General features: G+C 36.4%; 1 protein-coding gene across 4 annotated transcripts in view; it reads left to right on the top strand.

The window, feature by feature from the left end:
- Positions 1-21,634, top strand: part of LOC310895776 (uncharacterized protein) — a gene marked incomplete at its 5' end in the record, with an annotated part of 669,112 nt that overhangs the window by 191,221 nt on the left and 456,257 nt on the right. The gene's annotated exons all lie outside the window — the stretch shown is intronic.

Below are 21,634 nucleotides of genomic sequence, written 5' to 3'. Positions count from 1 at the left end.
TGTTATATCCCCTTTGAATGACCTCTTTTCCAAAGAGGAGAATTGCAGGCCACTACAGAAGTCATTGTGCCAGCATTCCTCTTGTTAAAACTCTTCCATATCTTTGATCATAGTTATTGTTTTCCCTGATTTTTTTTCCCCTTCTAATATACATTTTGAATGAGGGGAACAGAAACTGCAAACAGTATCTGAATTGTGGGTTAACCATGCATTCACCAAAGGAGCACTCTGAATGCTATCATGGACTGCTGAATGTCATATTAAAATCTTCAACTTTTCAGACAGTTCTCTAGCGTGGGATATCTGGTTTTGTGATGAGAGTTTTCACATTGACTTTAATGGTTTTTGTGAGTGCCTTCTTGAATTTATTTGGTTTATCACTCAAGGCTATGCCAGACAAGAATTGTCCATCTCTTCGACAATTTATAGTTGTGGTGGGAATTTCTCAGGGATGGTTGCTGGTTTGCTTGTCTAAATAATCTCTATGGTCACAGCTTTAAGAATAGCCAGACTATACAACATATCTGTGTTTTCGTTTGTTTGTTTGTTTCACTGTTGAGGATATATCAATAACCATGATAAATCTACCAGGGTTAACCCATCTGGTTTTCTCCTCATGCAAATTTACTCACCTTCATTTGTTTTTTTCCCCTTCTGAGTAGTACTTCCAAAATAACAACAAAACTGGTTTAAAGATTTTTTAGTCATCCTTGAATCTGTAAGAGCTCATGATTCCCACATACACTAAGACTAAGGAAGTGTTGATAATAGCATTTAAGTTGCTAGCAGTCATGTGTCTATGGTAAATAAATTGTCCTCTGCCGTCAGCACAAAGACACCATTAAGCTAAGAAAATGAATATTATCTCCCCATTCATTTTTCTCTTTCCTTTTGCTTTCTAGAATTCACAGAATTTTACAAGTCCAGAGCTTTGATCCATCCTCCAAGTTTAGGATGGTATCCTTCAGGTACTCACTGTGGTGTTCTGAACTATTAAATTCAAAACTGCTCTGTGTCCTTTTAAGTCATTTAACTCAGAATATTCATATAGTCTTAATAATGTTTTCTGCAGTGCTTAAAATACTATTTTAGTAGTTTAGTTTTTATTTAGTTTTTATAACTTTTTGCTGCTTTCATTTGTATTTTTTCTCCTGTCAGATGTAACTCAATGACTTTATATGCACAAAAGAAAACAATGGATAAGCAGAAAGCAAAAAGAGATTTTAGGTCTGAGATACCAGATTTACTGTATAAAAAGTACATTTCATAGAGGCGTGAAGATATTTTATAGAGCACAATAGAATCATATTGACATATGACCTGTTACCATTTGGGTTGAATTCACAGTGGTGGAGTACTGATTTTTCTACTATAATTCTTCCTACTATAATTTTTTCTACTATAATTCTTGAGCAAAATAAGTAAATGGTCACTTCTAGCCATTTATTAGAAAAAGAACAAAATACAGTTAAACTTAGGCACGCTCCATAGAAGGTAAAAGTTAATGTACTTGAAATATATTTTCTTTTTTTGTTAGGTACAAAAATTAGTTCAGTTCTGGGCCTTTTCCTGTGACCATCACCATGGCATTGTGCTAAATGCTATTCATTACAAAATCAATCTCCCTTTTCCTCATCAAAAGCCAATTTTGAGCTTTTCTAGGTAATGCAGGTGTTAGATTGTATGCTGTGATCACCATAGGGAAGGACAGCATTTGCCAACAGTTGTCATAAGACAGTAGCTAAAATGTTGAAACCTTTTTCTATATTTGGAAGAGGAAATTGTGTATTTCCAATTAAGTAAAGGTAATGTAGACTGGTGTGACTGCAGCATTAACAGTAAGAGGAGCCTGAAACTAGTTTTCTACAAACGGTCTTTATATCTGCACAGCTAAATTGTCACCTGGCATTAGTCAGCAGAACTTAATTGCCTCTGGAACAATAAAATTCAATGGACAAGAATTTGATTCATGGATTATCTTTTTCCCCCCTTAATTAGGACTTGTTTTCCTTTCATCTTTCAACTTCTTCTTCTTTCCCATCTACATATGCTTCCCCTATATGATAAAAGCAACTCCACAAATATTCTAGTCAGCCACATTTCCAGTGTTCAGCTGGTTTTAAAATTAGGCAAAACATGTTCAGCCAGACTTATTTCCAGACACTATTCTTCTCCTCCCCACCAAAGAAGTAATGACTTTCTGTTTCAACAACTCATTCCAGACTACAAAATCAGATGGATTGCTCTCTACTACATGAGTGAACGTATTCTTGATCAGAAAGTAGCAATCATTGAATACATCATGTACAATGACACCAGGGAGGGAGTTGTTCTTCATTCTGCCCAGCGAAGCGTGTTGAAACACCTGTTTCCTATCTTGAAAATGTTTCTGATGACTGCCAAATAAGTTAGTGCTGAAACAGCATCATTAAGTCAAGTTATCCTGCTTGGCCACCTGTTGAAAAAGAAAACTGCTGAGGCAATTCCAGATCTCAGCTGTTCCAGGGATGTTACACCTCTCCCTGTCTATGGGGAAATTTTCTTATAAATGAAAATGTCTCCTATTTGAGGGAAAGAGAGGCAGAAAGGGAGATGTTCTAGTTTCTCCAAGCTTTATCTTATGCCAAAGAGAGTCCTTTGCTGAATAAAGTTCCCAGAAAATACAAGAAGTGAATCTGAATACTGGTATATTTGAAGGGAATAATCTGAGCTCCATACATAGTGAGTGGCATCCTACAAGGCAGCCACAGTAAGTAACATCCTATACTTTGAGCCTGAATTACACTAAATAATAGGAACAGAAAAAATTAGGAAATACTTTGATAGTTTTTATTGTACTGTAAGAAAATTAAATTTAGATAAGCTACTGCAATAAACTCTAAAACAAAGATATAATATTAAGATTTTGTTCTGTTTCTGAATTAAACAAACTTTTTCTACAAGAAGTAGTGAGTATGTCTTGTCAAATAAAATAAGACTTCAGAATTAATGCCATCCTGTGAACATTTTCCAACTTTTGGTTATTGCCAACGTGTAGTTATTTCTTGACTATTTCTCAATTCTTCTTTAGAGAAGTTAACCACTTCTTTAGAAAGTCTTCTAGAAGATTAAAGTCTTCTTTAGAGAGTTAACCACTTAACTAGGCTCATGTAGACATATTTTCCATTCATTTTACAGACTGCTCCCATTTTGCAGGTGAGACACTGAGTCTCATGTGCATTAACTAGAGTGAGGCAGAAAATACCTGGCCAAATTTAAGGAACGTTAAACCAAAGCCTTAATTAAAAGTCAAAATTTTACAAGTTCTTACAAAAAATTACACAAATAAATATGCCAAATGATTTTGACGGCTGGTAGCTTTGATTCAATTGAGTTGATCACATTGATAAAGCAAACAAAAACAAAAAAGAAAAAAAAAATCTAACTTGTAAACCAACATAATTAATAATAAGAAAAGTATATATACTTTTATATACATAGTATATGTATATAAATACAGGGAATTTCACCCCACTAGGAACTCAACTGTTAGATGTATTATATCAAACTCAACTATTAGATGTATTGTATCATTGTATTGAAGTGTTCATGAAAAAATTTTTTTGCAAATTGGAGAGAGTACATTAGTTCGTATATTAGGGCTTAGCTCCCAGCCATGAGTACTATGGAACTGTGGAAGGATCTTAGAAGGAACATGATAGAAAAGGTATTGCTTGAAACATTTTGGGATGAGACTAGACAGATCTTGAGAAAAATGTATTGTGGAGAGCAATATTTCCTTAAAAGAGAGAGAGATTAGCTGACCTACAAGGTCTCTCTCCTGTCTCTGTCTTCTCATGTTATTTTACAGCTCTCCTTCCCCTTTCCTTCCTCTACTTCCCTTTCTCTGATATATATTTGAAGGTTATAAATATGTAGATGCTTAATGGATACAGCAAAAAATCCCACTGCCAGCCAGAGAAAAAACACATATTTTACCACCATGCTGTGCACCGAGTTGAGACAGAAACAAAAATACACCAGATTGTGAAGTTGGGAGGGAACAAAAGCATAAGGGAATGTTTTGTTTTTAAAGAAAACCTTTCAAAAATGTTTTCAAAATTGAGCATGAAAAGGTGAAAAAGATGTCATGGGAAGTTTAACTGTGTTGAAGAGATCGAAATTTTCTCTCTTATCTGTTTCTTAAACTATTAGTTGTAATACAAAGTCAACTGTCAGCAAGGAGGGAAGTGTGGCTGGTGCGTTTGGTATCAGGAATAAGAAAAGAAACGAACTGGGATGGTTGGAATTTGCAGCTGCCGATAGTATGGACATTTCTGATTTGTTCTTTTGTCACTCATAAGGCAGAGTTGTGAAGACCAGGGTGCAGCATGTCTATTGAGCAGGTCCTTGTTATTGGCTGTTGGCAGTCAATGGCCATTGATGTATGAGTTCTCCAAAATGCTAAACATGGTATTGACTGGCCACTTCTGCTGATGAACTGGCACCTTAGCCCCTAATGTCAGCCAGTTCATTAGCCAAAATGAGTCTAGTTCCACCAAAGCTCTTATTAAAATAAAATGGTTGTCTGGCTATTTGTTTCAAACTGTGGAATTCTGTCGGTTTATAAGGAACTAAAGACTTTGTTATATGATGAAGCAGAAGTGAGTTCATGGCATTGATGATTTTTACAGATACTGGGTTCTCTGCCATTGATATTCGAGAAAAAGACTGGTGAGAAGGAGCTCATAGAACAAAAATGAAGCTGAAAATCTGAATCTCTCAAAAAGGGGAAAAAAGGAAGTGGGGGATTGATTTAAATTTGGAGTAGTGAATAATAAAAGAAAAAAAAAACAACAACCAATTAACCATCAACACCAACAAAACACATCTGGGAATGACATTAGACAGTTAAATCAGAAAATACCAACGTTTAACTCAATTTGCATAGTCTTTAATTAGTTATTGAGAATGCAAGGTGGGTTTTATTGTGCTGAAAAGAATTGAAATTCAAATATTACCTGGAAACTATTACTGGTATTTGATATCTCTCATTACAGAGATCTCAAAATATGCTCCTTATCTGTTTACTTTCAGCATTTCTTTTTCTTGAAGGAACAAACTTCTGACAGAATATACTTATTTTTGGTATCACCAGGCACATATAGACTGTGAAGCAAAGCCCAGAGAATTGCTAGGCATCAGGGTGTGATAATACAGTGTCAGACAGGTGGAGATCCTGCATCATGGCTATTGGCCCTCAACAAACACATTAACCACTAATACCGTCATTTCCAATGACAAGGGGAGGTCTGGGATGCTTTTAGCATTTCAAAAAAAGGTCATCAAGTAAATAAATCTGGTGAATATTATGTAGGTCTCTTCAGTTTATCATTACAAGGTTACACTACTTGTTGTGTGCTTATCATCACTACAAGAGAGCTAAAACAAGATTTTAAGCTATGTTTCCAGTATAACCAGGCTCCTGTTATGATTCCTCTTTATCTGTGCCACTCAACCAGAACTCTTCATTCCACTGCAGACCCATAATACTTTTGAAAGAGTCTTGAAAGCAAGTGAAAATTTCATCACTTTTCAAAACACACTTGCATATACATTCCTGCATTTGGCAGAAATGTGGCTGCTGGCTGGTGGATAAAAATGGGAGATGACCCTTGATGGCTGTTACTGTATGATTAGAGTGCTTGTAATTACAACAATAAAATTAACGTTTTTGTAAAGCAATAACATTTTGATTATGAACATACTAAGTAGTTTATTTATGTATCATTATCCCTGATATGCAACTATCAAGCACTAGGAGGATTTCAGATACTTTTCATTTGACAAATTGGAGATGCACTACCCTACAGTTGATTATTCATAGATCCTTAAATCAAACATTTTGTTGGGGAGGGGTGTGTGTTGCTGTTACTTTCATAGAATATGTGTGCTTCTCTAACTAATTGGAGTCAGTGAAGCACATTCTGACATTGGCTGAAGTTTTCAGTCAAATATTAGCTTGGATTGCTTCACATACAATCAATTGAACTTTAGTTGTTACAGTAAATAGAGCCAGGAGGATGACTCAGATCATGCTGTAATAGCCTTGTAGGCTATTCCTGCCTGAACAGGAGTGCTGATACTATTTAGAACCCTAAAGGTATGCATGACACCTTCATGTATGATACAAAACTTACAGGAGACCTGTGTTTTTCTGGAGAAACAGGCAGGATATGTGAGTGGAGTGATGTGGTTACAAAGCTGGGGTAGGTACTCTCTGGTGTCCTAAGAAGCACACAACCATAGTGGGTGAAAAGAATATGTGGACAAAAAAAAAAAGAATATACATGCTAGCACGTTTAATACAGTTTGCATCTGAATTCAGATGTTCTTAATGAAATAATAGTTATTCAACTTTCCTAAATTTGGTGATAAGAGTGTGTTTTATATTTCAATGGAAAAAAAGCTGCCTGTTCCAATTTTTCCCGCTTGCCTAGTATATGAGTCAACTTCACAGTGACTATTCAAGTGTTTTATTGTTGTTGTTGTTTTACAGTGTATTTGACTCTCTAACATTGAAATAATTTATTTTATTCTTGAAAAGAAATACAATTGGAATAAGAAATCAGAACTCTAAATTCTAAAGTACTAAGATTCACAAATAAGTAACTTTAAATTTACCAGCTCACAAACCATTGTGACAGTGGTGCATCTACAGAAGATGTGTAATTACTAAGGCCTAGCTTATTAAGCACATTTGGAAATTGGCTGAATTGCTTGATTTGGTAAAAAATTACATGCTACATTTAATCAGCCCTCCTTTAAGGAACAAATGTCATTAAACACCACTTAATTAGCTGTTCCTACATCCCCACTGTGTGAAAAATTGTATCCTTGATGACTACAAAACATTTTTAAGGTCAAATGTAGTGAATAAAAATATCATTGAATGCCCTCTGGTAATAGTCTACATAAAAGTGCAGCTCATTTCCATTAATTGAAAAGATTAATTCTGTATCACAGTTAATCAGAATCTGATGTCTATACTGTACAGATAGAGAAGACCTTCCATAGTTAAGCTTAACTTTTCCTTTCTCAGTTGTTTATAAGACTTAATTTTTCATGGTAGCTAGATGTGAAAACACCTTCTTGCTCTATTAATTTAAGATTCCTCTTTTATTACACCAGAGTGCCAGGTTTGGAGAGGGGACAAATGGCCAGTAAAAAGATAGAATCACAGAATCATAGAATATCCTGGAAGGGACCCACAAGGATCATCAAGTTCAACTCCTGGCTCCACACAGGACCACATTAAAACTGAACAATGTGTCTGAGATCATTGTCCAAATGCTTCTTGAACTCTAGCAGGCTCAGTTCTGCAACCACTCCCCTCGGGAGCCTGTGCCAGTGCCTTCTTGCTGAAGAACCTTTTCCTAACATCCAGCCTGAACCTCCCCTGTCACAGGTTCATGCCATTGCATGAATAAGAATTGATCATCTTGGAAAATTATGATTTTTCTTCTCCCTCTTTATTTATTTGTTTACTTATTTATTTTTTCTCTGTGACTAACATGATTTCTCCTTCTGTGACTGCATGGGATATGATATCTTTCTTACTCTTTAGTATTCACCCACTTCAGCCTTTCCTGCCTATTTCTTGCTTCTCCCTGCCACTATGCAATATGCAATGAGACTCCAGCTATGCAATGAGACTGCCACTATGCAATATGCAATGAGACTCAATATGCCTGAGATTCCAGCCGGGTTATTTCACCTTTGAATATTACTCCTTTTTAGAAAGCCTGTGTGCAGAGCCATATTTTTTGGCAAGCTCTAGTGAAACAGCTGATTGATCTGCATCACTGGTGCCATCCCCTGATGCATAAATCAGAAGAGAAAAGAAAGAGGTGAGATACTAAGATCAAATTTTATTTTTAGGTAGGAAGCTATGGCAGGTGTTGTGGCTTGTGACAAAAATTTCATCTGCTCTCTGAGCAAACTGTGGGAGGGATGTCAGTGTGATCCTGGCAAGAACTGCAGCATAGATCCTAGCAGCCTTGCACACAGTCAGATTTCCTTAGCTAGTAAGAATGTCTTCAGTATTACCTGAAAAATGTACCAATCCAAGGTTTCATGGTGATAATTAGTTTCACAGGATGCGCACATAAGAAGACCATTTTTCTTCTGGATATATTCCTACAGACATAACCTCTAGGACGCTGAATTTGCCAGGGGTATTTAATGGAAATTTTTTTACTTATGTGAGTTATTCAGTGGCTTTATTTCTTTTGAGACGGGAGTGGATGAAAAGGTGGAAAGAATTATTTTATTTCACAGCATGCCTCCTGTATTTTGGGATTCTACAGGAACTTTTATAATTCTTACTAAAAACAAACAAACGAAAAACAACCGACCAAACAAAACACTGCAGTCATAGTCTAATACTGCAACACCCTTGGAATTCAGGGCACTTGAGGATACACTGGTACCTAAGACTTTAGTAACAGCTCTATACACCCAAGCAGGGTTTCTGTCAGCCTGGCTCCATTTCTGGGAGGTTCTTGTCACAGCAGCTTTTCTCAGAGAGCTCTGCCTGTACCCTCTCCATCTCTTCTTCTGCCCAATCAAAGAGGCAAGCCTTGTTTTGCTCCTCTTAATTTATTGAAAACATTTGTTTTCAAACAGTTGTATCTGAGCAATGGGTTCATATGAAGAGACTTTCCCATTTTCAAGGTTTCTTTCTTTTTATTTCTTTTTTTTTCTTTAAAATTGTGACAACAGAGTGTTTACATATGAGAGAAAGTACTGAGTGTTGTCTCATGGACAATCTTTTGTAGTCACAAATAGTGTATGCCTCTCATGGGACCCTCAAAATAGGGTTTTGTGGCACGGTTTCCTTTTTCCTGTTGTAATTTTTCGTAATTTTTTAAGCTTTAAGCAAAGTTAAAGGACACAGTTGTAAGAAATATAATACTCAGTTTTAAACACTCAGAATGTATATGTTTAGATGCAATCTCTAGAAGAAGAACAGCAACAACAAAAAAGAAGGTACAAAGAGGTATTTTCTTTGTAAATTCAGAAATTGGAATTAAAAAAAACACTTCTCAATAAAATCAATGTTTTTTAAAATTAAATTCTTCCCAGTGGAAAAAAATTCCTTTTTTTAGTTACTGTTCTATTTTTGTCACTGCACAAGTAACAGCACCAAACATACTTACAAGTATGTAAGGAAAAATAAACTGTAGTGTCTTCCTTTTCAAAGGCCGAGCAAGGTTAATGGTCATGGTTCTGCTGAAAGCTAAAAAGTAATGTTCTGTTTAGATCTAGATGTAATGCCTTAAGTCTGCAGTGATGAAAAATAAATGTATTACTGAAGGGGAAATGTAGGGGTTGAAGAGAGGGAGACAAATTCTGTGAAGAGATTATTATTTTTTATAAAAGTTACAATATAATAAATATTATAAACATAAATATTTATGTATCTCAACAATGTTGAAAGAGACAGCTTAAGGAAAAACAAAACATTCATTTGTGTAGGAACACAGGCCACACTCTTTTTTCTCTCCTGATAATGGAGTGTCCCAGGCACATTTTTGCCAAGCATGCAAAAAACAACAAAAAAAAAAAGAAAAGTTGATCCCAAATGTTTTTCAGTTTCTTACAGGGCAAAGGTCTCACCCCTCAGTCCTTGTTATCTGCTGAGTTCTTCTGAAGTTAGCAAATTCCTTTAAGCAGGTCTCTGGCTCGACTCCTGTAAAATTCCCCAAAGAATCTAATAGGAGTGTTCCTAACTAATCTCATAAAAAGTAAGTAAGAACAAACTCTGTGATGTTAAATTGTAACAGACTTCTTTTTCAGCATCAAACTGCCTTCCAGCGGTCCCCTTGGTCTCATGATGATGAACTATAGAATGCAAAAATAACACTTAAAGCCCAAATATTCTGAGGCTTAATACTGAAATGATTTGCAGTATGAGCTCTTCATTGGTGCTCTGCTTTGGTTTTGTTTCTTCTCTGTTTCCTAATGGTATCTTTTTTGTCTTTGCTGATGTAGGCATTGCAAGCTGAGTTTGAATACTGTAAACAAGCACGAGCCTCATGTGGTAAATTCTTCTTTCTGATTTTTGTATGCTTGCAGTAGGCTGTGGGTTTTTTTGATGGTTTGTTTTGTTTTTATAAGTAACATAAAAATGCTTAAACCAGAAATGACCTCAAAAAAACTCTGCTCCATTTTGCTCTGTAAACCCATTAGTCTTCCTGCAGACTATCGAACTACTACAGAAGCATTGTTTTTATGCAGTGCAAGTGTAACATAGATAATATGGTACAATTGCTAATAACTTCAAATACATACACAAGCATATATGGACAGTGTATTGGATCTTGTCAATATGGAAGTGTTTTTCTAATTAATATCTTTAAGATTTTCCTAATATTTTTTATAGTCTACTCTCAAAAGAAATTTTTACTAGAGGGAATATTTGACATGAAATCTCACAGGTTCTTTAATCAATCTGGAACATTTTGAAGACTTCATCTCTGCTCATGTCCAGTCTGAATCTTCCTCACTGGGCTTTCTCCAGCTTCCCAGCATTATCTTGTGCTGTCAAGCTCTTGTTTATTAAGAACACAGACCAGGAACCTCTGTTGCAGGTATTCTATGAACACAGACAAAAGAATTCTAGAAAGACACAAAATTAGCTGTTTCCTATCTGTGCCTCTGAGAGAGTACTGAGTGGATATGCATCAAGTATTTCCCATTTCCCATTCCCATAAACTTTCATCCCTCTTCATTATGATTAAGGTATATTAACATAATATGAAGGAAGCTCTGCTCTGTTAATGTTACATTTGTACATGATTTCATGGAAACGAGGCAGACTTCACTATAAATGTGGTAGCTCTATTCACTTTCTTGACATCAGTCCATCTTCTTCCACTAAGGTTAACATTATGTATTTATTTTTTAAATACGTGCAATTGATTTGAGTTTCACACAATCTTTCAGTTTGCGTGTGTCTGTCTGTGTACCCTCATAATCGGGAGCCAAACCTTCTGCTAATAATGTCTATATCAGGTTGTCTGAAAATTAGAAGCACCTTATGTGATTTAAATTAAGCATTAGACATTCACCAATCACTGAAGTTATATTTGCCAGTCTGTTTGGACTACATCCGGCATAGAACACAGAGGGGGGGAAAAAAAAAAAAAAAGGATTATAATTTGCCACAGGCTGTAATAGACTCTGTATAAATAAATAGCTAAAGCATACATGTAGATTCACAGTCTGTATCTGGAAGAGGTATCTGGGAAGCTTGCAGTCTGTCCCTGGCAGCCTGAAGTCCAAATTAAAGAACAAATACAGCAGGAATATGTAACAATTATTCTGACTACTTGGGAGCATGAACTGTAGGTACCAAGATAGTATTTCATTCAGGTACAGAAATATGTCAAGAATAATATTTCCAAGGCATTATTATTCCTGATGCATGACTCACAGCTGAGGGACAAAGCAGGACAATTCTATTAAATCTCTTTTCCAGTGGATTCCTGATCCCCCAATACTGTAATGGGGAATACTATGAACGTGGATTTTTGAAAAAAAAAATACACAAACAAATCAAACAAACAAACAAACAACAACAACAAAAAACATTCACATTCATCTCCTGTGTGGGATTCTATGATTCTTTGATTCATTGAGGCTGTCTACTAGCATATGAGGTAGCTATCATCTCTAATAATTATCTAATAGTTTGCTTAATTATAGCACATTTCTGAACAATGCTATTTCTTGAAAGAGCCTGCACATTTGTCAGTGTGTGCCAGCATAAAGCATGTTTTGGCTGGTTTTGTCTTTAAGACCACTGGAGGCCCTTTACTCTGATTGATGTTGCTGAGTTACCTCATGAACAATAGCACTGAATAGGACTGTGAGACCTCAGAAAATAATGTTTTGTCATACTAGCTCCAGGACATTTTTGTTTTGTAAAAGAGATCCAAACCAAAACCAATCCCCTCCCCAGACAAAGAAATGTGACCTTCTGTCCTATTGTTGTGGCAGACAAGTGGGTAGTGGGAAAACTCTTACAATTAATTTGCCTTGTGGTAATCAAACTGACTCTCCCGTCTAATATCGTTCCTGTGCTATTTTTGGGGGAAATCACTTTGTAATATTTCTATAGAAGATTTTTTTTTTTTTTACAGTGGCAAACTGCTGATTTATTTTTCTTTTATACTGAGGGATGCAGCAGATTTGAAGACTGATTTATTTTGTCTGTATTAATATGGGCAACATCACTTGGTTTAATGATTAAGTATTTATGTGTGGGTATAAATTACTTTCTTTGCTCTAAGTAATGACAGATTATTTTTCACCCCTGTTATATTTGAATTATGAAAGATAGTAATTTCTTTAATCTCTAGCATATCTCGCTATGAAAGGGTTTATGCATTTATTTCTCCTGGTTCAGGGATGAAGTGATCTTGTAAGACAAACTAGGATGGATGTATAGCTGCTGTCAGAAATCTTTTTTTTTTCTTTTTAACATACTTTAGAAGAAAAAACAATGCAAAGAAAAAAATATTTCTTCTGCCTCGTTTTCTTAAAAGTTAAATTCAAGTGGATATACAAAAATATTTGGAAGCCATTGAGAATATGAGAATGTCTATTTGCTTAGACGGGATATTTCATTCTGTTGTGTTCAGTATCCAACCCTTTAGCAAGTAGATGAATCTTCCTTGTCTGGCAAGCTAGGCTTGTCAACAGGTGCTGAATTAGACTTCAGAAAGGTGGGAGTTCAAATCTATGCTGAACTATGTGAAAACTCTCTAACTTGGAACACGTCTTGTAGTCTCTATAGCCAGTTCTCAATTCTTAGTACAAATTAGGGTAGCAAATCTGGTACTAACTTGGCACCCACTAGCCAAGATGACTTGAACTCCTTTGATTATAGAGGAAACCAGAAGTGAGTCAAGTATAGATAGGCAAATATTCTGTAGACATATTTTCTAATTCAGATGAATTTTATCCACAGTTAGGATCTGATCGGATGGCTGGATACTGCTATCCAGTTTAATATATTGTTTTTGGAAACTGATTTTCTTCAGTAACAGCTGATGAAATTCGCTCCTTATACCTTGATCCTCTTTATAGTGTATCTCTTGATATAAGCAGTCTTTTGTTTATCTGAGAATTTGCACATGTTCACTCACACAGCATATGCATCTCAGTGTATTTTCACCTATCCACTCTAGAGCAGTATGTGTTATTGGATACTAATGTATTTACCTCATCAGTGTATATTTGGACGATGTATATTTGGACAATGTATCTTCCTCCGTGATTTGCTATTTCTGCCAACCAAGAGGACATCATCCAAACATTTTAAAAGTAAAATAGAGTAACAGGGATCTTTGCACAGGCAACTATAGCCACAGTAAATTCATTGCTTTCTCTTCAAATTAGGATTTTTCCCTTGGGCACTATGATGTGGCTGATCTTAGTATGGCCTACTAGTTCTAGAATTGAAAAAAGGTCATTATGGAGTGCAAACACTGTTGGTAACATACTGCTATATTAAACTTCCAGATGTCAGCTTTGGCAAAGGAAGCCATCAACAATTCATGACATTGTAAAAACATTTTTCTTGCCGATCCATTTACGATGAAGTATTATGTTGCCCTCTTGACAGGTAATGCAATATTATGTTAAGTATAAATAAATCAAAAATACAGATATACTTGCTTGAATTACAATGGCCATTAATGACATTTTGGGAACAAACATAGCAAATTCAAAGTCTGACTAATGTTTCTGGTTACTCCTGCCTGGTGTTTCTGAGGTGGTCTGAAGTCTGGGGTAGCAGAGTAGAGCTTAAAGGGAGAAGATGCTTGTGCTCATTGGGTAACCCATCTGGAGACACCATCCCATATATTTGCTCTTCCTTTTATGAAGACTAACGGGGACTCCAGTATGGCAATACCACTGTCCCTCCTCTGACAATGAAATTCATTGTTGCCTAGAGTGGGAGGGGAGTGGACTAGCTGGGTGCTCAGTTTCTGAAAGTGCAGCTGTTGCACCCACCCAGATTCAGCTGGGTACCCTACTGTAATAACCTCTCCCAGCAAATGTTCGTGGTGATGCTGCTCTAAAGCTTATCGGCTACAATTTGTTCCAAATTGATTTTTCTCTGCCAGAGGAAAGGAGAGTATACACTAGATAAACAGATCTATCTTTAAGCAAATGTAACCTTCTAAGAGGAACTTGTTAACAGATAACCAACATTTTTCTCCTGCTATTTGCTTTTAGATGGATACCTATAATTAGAAGGGAGAGATCTTTTTCCAGGCTAATCCATTCCATAAGAAATGAAAAACTGCAGTTAAAAAATGATGAATATGTCTCAGGAATAGGCTAAAAAGGGCTTTGAGCTCTAATATTTAAACTTGGTGATTCATGATAACAGAATACTTAAACTTCATGAAATGTACTCATCTCTTGAACTTGCTGTTTTGCTAGCATTCAAATGATGGATTCAAACATCTTCATAATCCACTAGTTGATTATAATCTTCTCTCATTGTTTTGGAAGTACTATTTTTCTTACTTGCTTGTTTATTATTACTTGTAATATATTAAAAACAGGGTATTCTCTTGACCTGAAGTGCTGGAAAAGCAATATATGAGAGTGAAAGAGCAGTAGTTGGAATTAATTATAGATGTAGACATGATGGAGGATGCTCTGCTAGAGTATATTGGCATAGCACCATTGAAGTCAATAGAGTAAGACCAGTTTACATCAGCAGAGGATCTGATTCAACAGGCCTTGGAAGATGTGCTGGGATTTTCACAAACGTGAAGAGAGACAGAGCTCTGAAAACAGCAGATTGCCTGATACTGTGTTTGCATTTATGCTATTATCATTCACACCTGATTGTGTAAGCAGTGCAAAAGTAACTATTTTTTAATGTCCAGGAAAGGTGCCCCATTGAAAGGGTATCAGCTCTAGGATTTGGCATGAATATAAATCTTGTTGAAACCTAATCATGGTGTCTTATAAGACAGTAAAGATCATCTTTTTGAACATCAAAGAAAGAAGTACATCAAAGTGTACCTTCTGATGTCATGGATGCTGGTTAAACAGATTCGACAGTTATCCTGTAATAAGCTTTGAATAAGCATCTATGCATAAATGGGGTAGAATATTTTCAGTCATTGGAACCTTTCTAAAATTACCTGGAGTGAACCAGTGGTAGGTCTAGTTCTTATCTCCCCTTGGTTTTACTTCAGGGTATCTCCACTCACTTCAGTAGGAATATGTTGGATTTACATCATGTAAAGGTAACTCAGAGCAGGTATTGTAAGGGCAAAGTGACAGAGAGATCATTTCTGCTAAATCACAGAAGAGCAGTAGGGAATAATCGGATAAAGACTTTCAAATATTAGTAGAAAAACAGGGCTGATTTTGGTTCCACTCTGTGAGTCAGAATGCCTTTTCCTCCTGCTTTGCAATCTGACTACAAGGAAACCTACTTAGTGAGGACTTTTTGGCAAGGAGACTATTTTTATAATGCAATGATTCATGCCTCCTGTTTCATATAAAGTGTTATTCTGTGCTAAGAAAGGGGCGCAGTATGGCATTCTGGGTGCCAAAATTACCTGTAGAAAAGAGAGATCTGCAATCTAGCAGTAGAAGAGGAGCTTATGCTCGTTGCTTCCTTCAGTGATTTTTGTCATTTTCAATAGAGAAACTGTCCCATAGCCAAACTCCATACTCATACAGAAAAGAAAAAAAAAAATAAATAAATAAAAAAGAAAAACACTCTGCATTAAAAATCAACTTTGAAAATTAGATTTTTTTATTTATTTTTACCTCCAAGCATGAATGACAGTGGTGTTAAGTCCAAAGACTTGATTTGCAGTTACAGGAAACTCTCCCTCTCTTTCTGCCTGTAGCCAGGTGAACACAGAACTGGAGAGGATACCTGGAGTGACTGACCTGATGTTCCAGGGAGTTGCACAGAGCCACCTTAGCTCTTTGGGAAGTAGAGGTTTAATGGGAAGTAGCTCTGTTGAGGGTGAGGATGGTACCATGTATGCCACGGGATTAGGAGTGATAGAGAGAAGTGTGAGGAGGATGAGGTGGAGCACCCAAGGGGAGACCACAGAGAGAGAATGATGGAGAAATGAGGTCTCTGGCAGAGACAGACAGTCCCTGCTCTATGCAGAAAACAACTAACTCCTCTGCTTTTCACACTATTCCCCTGGAAGCAACAAGCTAGACCTGACATGCAACAAGGAGGCAGACAGACTCTTCCTTTGATTTTACTAAAGCAGGTCATGTATGCATATCATTTCAGTTTTCAGCATGTACAAGCTAATATCCATCAGGCAGAAATCCACAGTGCTCAGCTGTGCAATCACCAGACGAATGTGTCCCCTTGTCTTCTTTGCATCTTTGATATCTGTTGCCAAAGAAATTACTATAATGTCACAAACAGGTTGCTCCGAGATTTAGTAGGGAAAACCTAGACTCTGGAATAATTGTCATGAAGAATATAACACACAAAGGTGACTGGGAAGGGGGACAGAACAAAAGGGAATGTCTCTGTATGGATGCATATAGGTGTCCATAAAAAGACACTTTGTTAGTCTTGATAAAAGGAGCTGAGACCACCACATTTTGCCAGCTGAAGTCACGTCCCTTTTACTTTACATTCACAAGGGTGACCATATATACAGCCTTTGTGCCATTTTGCATTTCTCTGATGTATCACAGCAATACATCATCAAAATACCATTCCTCTGATAATATATTGCTGTGTTATGCTGCTAAAGTGATTTTGCTTGATGAGACACTCAAGCAATACATCTTTAGACAGATGAACTGTAACAGCAATGGCCTCTCTGTCTGTCACATGTAAGGAAGTATGGGGAAATAAAAGATATAGTGGCAGGGGCTGGTGAGGGGTGCAAAGTTTAGCATGTGCCAAGCTATGCGGAACATAAAGTATGCTTACCAGGAAATACACAATAAGTTACTTAAAGGACAAATTAAATGGGTTTGCCATGGGACCTTAGAAAGCAAGTGTTTGGATACTGCATACCTCTGGTGGAGTAGCATTACTGAAGTCAACATCAAGACATATCATGAGAAAATCCAGCCTATATTAAAATGATGGCTCTGAAGAATATTCCATGTGGCTGAAAAGCATTGGATTCCCTTAAGAACAAGCTAATGCATTCAAGCTGCAGCCCAGGGGACCCAATTTCACATCTGGTTTGGATAAAATGAGTTTGGCACTGCAAACCAGTTCCTCCAGTGAGTCTTCATTCAAGTGTTCTGGAGTACAGTAGTTTAAGGCAATTAGAAAGTTGTGCTCAAGATCAAAGGAACGCCCTGCTGCTGAGTTTCCCAGCATTAGCAGGGCAGTGTGTGAGAAGCTCAGTGATCTTAGAGTCAGGAGGCTCTTGCAGAAGAATGTACATAAAGGATGTTACAGAAAAGACACACTGAGATTCTCCCTTGTACTTACTAAAAATAAACAAGCCAAATTTCAGGGAGAAGCATGTAATTCAATTCAAAGACATATTCTTCTTTTTAAATTGCTCAAAGAATAATGTCTTTCATTGAAAACTGGATAACTCACTAGTATAATTCATTGCTACAGGAAGGTGTTGTGTCAATACCACTGGGTAGCTTTGTAGATTTAAAAATAGAGTTAGAACATGTAATAATCACAAATAGCAGTGGTATTACAACAGCAAGAGTACAACTATGAGAGCTATCCAATCTCATTTTTAAGGTATAGTGTGACCCACTGAGGTTAGACAAAATTGTCCTGTGAGGTATCATACAACACAATCAGATTCACTGTAATAATTTTGCACTCTCTTCTGAAGCAGCTTCACTGACAACTGTTAGAGATGGGGACTTGTTCCAGCTAGTCCATTAATCTCTTCCTAAGTAACAATTTTGTTGTGCCTAGAAATAAATTCAGGGAAATGTAAAAGCTGCCTAAAGTACCGAGTGAACAATGCTAAGCACAGAAAATCAGGTTTTCACTATCTGTTTTGTCTCCATGTAAAATAAACAGAGGTAGCATGACTGATAAATGAATAATGCTTAGGTCTTATGTAGCACCTCTTATCAGAGCAACTCTGAACGCACTGAGGGGAGTATATGTATTAATTGTTGTAGGATGCCATTGGGACAGATATGTTTGGCTGTACACATTTCAAAACTTGGTGAATTATTTTGTATGTTTCCACTTAGAGTAGTTCACAGCATCCAGAAGCATACAGTAGTCCCCTGCAATTCTAGATGCCCTATAAGCTGAGTGGTCCCATCTAACTAAGTGTACAAATTTAGTCAAGTGACAAGAAATGTGCATAGGTGGGTGGGAAAAAAAATAGTCAATAGAGGCATGGGCTGGGATTTCTGGACTTCAGTTGCACAGCTAATTCCAAGTTTTCTGTAGGCATACAGAATTTATGGGCATGGTTTTCATCTGCACTGAACAACATAATTATGGAGCAAGCAAGTTAGTTACAGAGTGGAAAACTCTAAAGTATTTTTTCTCTTGGAAATGACTTTTTTATTTTATTTTTTTTATTTATTCACAAAACACTAAAATAAAGGAATGAGTTTTCTTCAAAAGGAAGTTGTGAAAATTCTTTGACCTCTTCATTCCTTATACCTGTACTTCTAATAGGCTGTGATCTTAAGTAAAGTATATTTCCCACTCTGTATTAGTTAGAAAACTCTTGCTGTACAACAACTGCCATGTTCAAAACCACAGACAAGCAAAAAATGGGGGCTGTGGGAAATATAACCTATCTAGTGATCACTCCAACTGACACTAATGAGTCTATGGGGAACACGTACAACTCCACATAGAGCTACTTCTGTTGTTGTTGTTGTTGGAAATATTTCTCTCCAATTTATATCTGTCAACAAGCCCCCAAATTTATTTTCTAATAATTTTCTTAAATTTGCCTTGAAAAGATAACTTTCCATTGTACATATATTCATGATATATTTGTAGATCACATTGTAAAAAACTATGTAAAAGGCTGTAGTTGGAACATAGGATGCTGAGCACTTGAAAATCTGTAGGTCATATAACTAGACTCTGTCACTTGCTGTAGCTTTCAGACAAATAGTAAATGAATGAAGGCAGCTCACTGCTTACATTTTGCAAAGCTGGGACAGAGCAAACTCCGCAGCACAGCAGGATGCATTTGCAAAGACAAAGAACAGGGAACATTTATTTCTAAATCTTCACTTACTGTTATAACTTGTCATAGTCTATGTCATGTAGAAAATGTTAATGAGAAGTTCAGTGAGTTCAGTAAAGTAAGTTATAAAGATTCCTAAAAATATTTTCCATTTCTATGGCCAGTTAAAAAAATAGAGGCTAGAAAACTTTGCAGTCTTATGCCTCTCCTCCCCAGGCCATTCCCCCATTTCAAGTTAAAAAACAGCCTGTAACCTTGTGGAGGTATTTTAGTGTTGTCTTTGTCCTGCTGGCCTTCATTAATTCTTTCCTCTGTACAAGGCTTATAGGATTTTTTTTATTTTTTTTTTGCTGCTCAGTTATTGGTAAAATCCAAATACATATGAAAAATAAACACCAATGACTATAAGTTAAAAGCCATTTTAGTAGCCCAAGAACCAAGAAAATGCATAACCATGGGCTAATCTCATTTCAGGGAAGAATTTAAGTGAGTGTATAACTTTTCTTATCTGTCTAAATATGTTTATTTGGTTTTATTATTTATTTATTTTTTACTGAATCAGACAAAGGTCAGCCAGAGAGGATTAAACAGCTGTTTACATCGAATAAACTCAGGCAGTTTATACTTAGGTCAGACTCTCAGAGCATAGTGTTCAGTAATTCTCCACTTCTCAAAATGTAGAGTATAATTAAAAACATAAATAAAAATCTACTCCATCTCTGCATTCACTTGCATATGAATAAATGAAAATATAAAGAGATCTGAAATAAAAGTGTATTTATATTGAATAATTCCATTATTATAATAGTGAATCTCATACTGCATTCATATATGCTGTCATATAAAACTTAGTATTCTTGAATACTTGTATTTTTATCCATCTGTAATGCTGCAGTTAGGATGGCATTTGTCTAACATATTATAGAATATCAAATAATATACACATGTACAAGTACCTATAAACATCTGAGTACACTTCTCTGCATGTCCAGAAGAGCAGAGGTCTTCCATCATTCCTGTAGGCCACCCAATAACCTCTTGTTCTTTTGCATACCCCGAGGCATTTGACATAGTGCTAGACGTCAGCAAGCTTAAAAGTCGACGAGGGAAGCATACAGCCACAAAAAACCCACCCAGGTTATTTTGAAGTCAGAGATAAAAGTCAGCTCTGTGGACCCATTTTGGGACACAGTGAATTTGCTCTGGAAGTGTTTGCCTTTGACCATAGAAGACTATGTGAGATGCTAAGAATATTTGCCCACCCTTTTGATAGGTAAATAGTTTCCTTCCCTTTTACCTTGGTCTGAAGGAAAAACTATCTTGATTTAACTGTCAACATGCCTACCTTAACAAATTAGTAATGTTTCCTGTGTTCAGATTCTCACATCACACCCTCACTACCATACTGTTTGTGTGCTTTCTGGGAACTTGGTATCTTGGGCAGATATTTCAACTCTCCTTTACATTTTTAAAGCACAAAATGGGTTGCAAATTCTGATCTATTTCACCAAGGTGTTGTATTCCTGTCTGACTTTCTTGTCCACATAAACCTGATTGCCAAGGGGTACCATGATAATTTTGCCTCTCTTCATATTTCTTCCTCTCAAGAGTTGCTCTGGAAGGGAGACCACCTGAGAAGGGAAGCTCTGGGAACAGATAGTGGAGAAACAGGTAAATAAATAGAAAAGAAAAGGGCATGCTCAAAGCATATTTTTCCCATGTTGCGTTATTACTTTTGAAATTATTTCTTAAAACAAAGAAACAAAACAACAACAACAAAAACAAAACAAGCAAACAAGAAAGAACCAATCATGGAACAGTTATAAAGTAAAGAACATTTTTAATTATAGTAGAGAAGTCCAAGCCAAGTCCGCTGTAAAACGCATCCAGGAGGGAGTGAACAGTTACCATGAACTCTAACAATTTTTTTCCAGCACAAAGGACAAATTCTACAGCTTAGGAAAAAAAAAAAAAAAAAGGGTTTTATATAAGGTGTGTGTGTAATACCAGAGATAAAAGAAGGTGGTGATTTTTCAAGGTGTCATTTGAGAGCTGGGGCAAGAGGAGAAGTAATAGCTCATCTGTGCTTAGTTTCAAATACTGTGCAAAAACACTGTGCAAATCTCTTAAATTACCTGAAGCACCTATTAGAGAGGCGAGCAGCTAGAGGAAAGTACTAGCACAAAACCTCAGTTATGGGGAGACAGCAAAGCAAGGCACAGCTTGTACAGTCAAACATGAAAAGGTCAGTTCAGCTTCCATTGGGCTTTTGTGACCAGCAAGACTTTAACATTTAAAATAGTGAATGAAAGCTACTGAAGGAAAGAGAAAGCAACCAGTTGACCTAGTCATTGGAAGGTTTAGTATAATTGTCTCAGGATTCTACTTCATTTATTTATTTATTTATTTAT

Source organism: Anser anser (genome assembly GCF_964211835.1).
Source record: "Anser anser genome assembly, chromosome: 2".
NCBI classification, from domain to species: Eukaryota; Metazoa; Chordata; class Aves; order Anseriformes; family Anatidae; genus Anser; species Anser anser.
Note: the sequence above shows the minus strand (reverse complement) of the source record. Positions and strands in the feature narration are given on the sequence as shown.